The sequence below is a fragment of the Protopterus annectens genome, chromosome 4.part0, assembly GCF_019279795.1.
Source record: "Protopterus annectens isolate FY-2018-M chromosome 4.part0, PAN1.0, whole genome shotgun sequence".
NCBI lineage: Eukaryota > Metazoa > Chordata > Ceratodontiformes > Protopteridae > Protopterus > Protopterus annectens.
Genome location: NC_056733.1, coordinates 1532452542 through 1532455041, shown reverse-complemented (window position 1 = coordinate 1532455041; position 2500 = coordinate 1532452542). Strand labels below are relative to the sequence as shown.

The 2500-nt window shown below is 42.3% G+C and overlaps 1 protein-coding gene across 1 annotated transcript in view; it reads right to left on the bottom strand.

Annotated features, from left to right (window-relative positions):
* CDHR2 (cadherin related family member 2) overlaps positions 1–2500 on the bottom strand; it is a 262582-nt gene that overhangs the window by 233982 nt on the left and 26100 nt on the right. The window lies entirely within an intron of this gene.

The following is a 2500-nucleotide window of genomic DNA, read 5'->3' as shown; positions in this document are numbered from 1 at the left end:
AGTTATTCATGCTTATTGGGGCCACAAATCTGCAAACACAGCTGTTGGAATAGTCATCCATCTATAGTGGCTGGGGAATCTCTTAGGTTCATAGGTTCATAGGTTCATACTAGGCTATCTGCCCTAGGGCATTTATAAGCCTAGCCAGAGTGCGTTTGGCTTTCGCCACCCATTTTAAATTAATTTTGCTATGCCCTTTTTTGAGGTTAGTATACTGTGCCTCTGTCTAACAGTGACACAGAAGTGATACCCGGGGTAAACCTATGATCCCCCATCCACTCATCAAGATTCCTCTTGAAGAGAGTCAATGAGGGACTCTGCCTAACCTGGACTGGGATTTCATTCCAGAGTGAAGGGAGCCTCTGGGTTATGAATCTGTCCCTCCAGCATGTCCTATTTATTTCAGTGCTGAGGTTCAAGTCTCTCGATCGCGTAGCTCGATGGGATTTGGATTTTCTGAGGTGCAGCATGTCCATTAAATCCGGGTTGGACATGGCTTTATACATCAGGCACAGATTGCCTCTGAGCAGGCGGTATGCCACTGAGTAGAGCTGGAGTTTCTTTATCCGTGCAGCATATGGCATCTGTTTGAGCCCATTGATCCTCTTGGTGAGGTACTTTTGGGGTCTTTCCAGTTGCTGCAGGTGTCTGGTAAGGTACATCCCAAAAGGGGCATTGTACTCAATTATGGGCCTGATGAGGGATGAGTAAAGAGGCACGATGACCTCCTCTGATCTAGATGTGAATCCCTTCATGATTAGGTGGGCTATATAAAATGTTTTTCTAACCACTTTGGCCTCAAATGAGAGGTTGCTATCAACTTGAGTCCCCAGGTCCCTAATTACTTCTTCCATAATTAATGGATTACCACTTATGCTGTAATTTGTGGGCACTTTGTTTTTGCCAAAGGGGATGACTATACACTTTTTGGCATTTAGCTTGAGGCCATGGCTCTGGCACCAGTTGTCTGTTTCTATGAGGCCCTTTTGGAGGATGCTTGTGGCGGCTGGAGAGTCGATTATGGCACCCAGTTTGCAGTCATCTATGAACTTGGTCAGCCACAGTCCTTCCATGTTGGCCTGTACCTCTGAGAAATATATACTGAACAAGAGAGGTCCCAGGACTGAGCCTTGTGGGATGCCACTTGTAACTGGTTTGTAGTCTGATATGGCTCCAGCAATTCTAACCATATGGGTTCTGTCCTTGAGTGAGTTTGCAACCCATCTAGTGACATAGGGGTTTATATTTAAGCTGGTGAGCTTATCTATAATGCCCGAGTGGGGTATTGTATCGAAGGCTTTTGCGAGGTCCAGGTAGGCTGTGTGGACCACCTTCCCCTCGTCAATGGCCTTGGTGACTATTTCAAAGAAACTGACCAGGTTTAAGAGGCAGGATCTGCCCTTAACAAAGCCGAACTGGGTAGGATCCAGTGTCTGTAGGTCCCAAATATCTTTATTTATAAGGTCCATGATAATCCTTTCCATAGCTTTGCAGACCAAGCTAGTCAGGCTTATGGGGCGATAGTTTCCAGGATCCATTGAGGCACCTTCTTTGTGGAGAGGGACCACCGTTGCTGCACGCCACTCTTTGGGTGCATATCCTCTAGTAAGGCTGAGATTGAACAGTAGTTTTATGTTTGGGTTTAGCTCTTCTTGGAGTTCATGTAGGACGTAGTCTTTAGTGACATGCAACAATACCATGGTCTCTCATGGCTGTTGCTCTATACCATTTGGTCCCTTTATTTGAGAAGTGAGAGCAATGCTCACAATCTTTACATTAAGTCATATCTTTCAATGTGGAAGTACAATTTTCTGAGAAAATACAGAAAGCTGCAATTGGGGAATGGAGAATATTGAAGTATGCAGGATAAAATAAACAATTTGTTTGTACAACTTTACCTTTATTACATCTAGATAAAGGTATATGAATACCACTGTTATCCATACATTAGGAACTGCTACTTCCTTTTTCTAAATAAAACCCTCTTCTGCAATCTGTTTAAAGAGAATACTGTAAGAATGGTGCCCTTTATAGTGGTTTTAAGGAAACAACTTACCACTTATAGAACTACTGTTCTATTGGTTGAGGATTCTGATAGCTAGGGGGCTCACCCTATAACATCCTGCCTACTCAATGTAACTACAGAGCAGCAATTCTAGGACATTTGCAATCCCTTTATGTAAATTTAATTATTACTGTTCAGTGTAGTAGTTGCCTTGTTTATCTTCAATCTATCCTATTTCTGCACTCCATATGTGTTCTCTGCTCTACTTTCTGGGCACCTAACATCCACTTCCTGATAGATTCCACTTTTATTTATGCTTTCTTCTACCCTCTACTTTTATGTACAGCAAACTGAACCAACATAGTTTTTCTATTAATATAACTTTAAAATATCTACTTGCTTTCTTTCCAATACAAAAAATAAGAGATGATAAGTACAATATCTAACTAATTACTATTCTTTGCCCTCAACCATTTCCTGGCTGTTCTTCTCCCA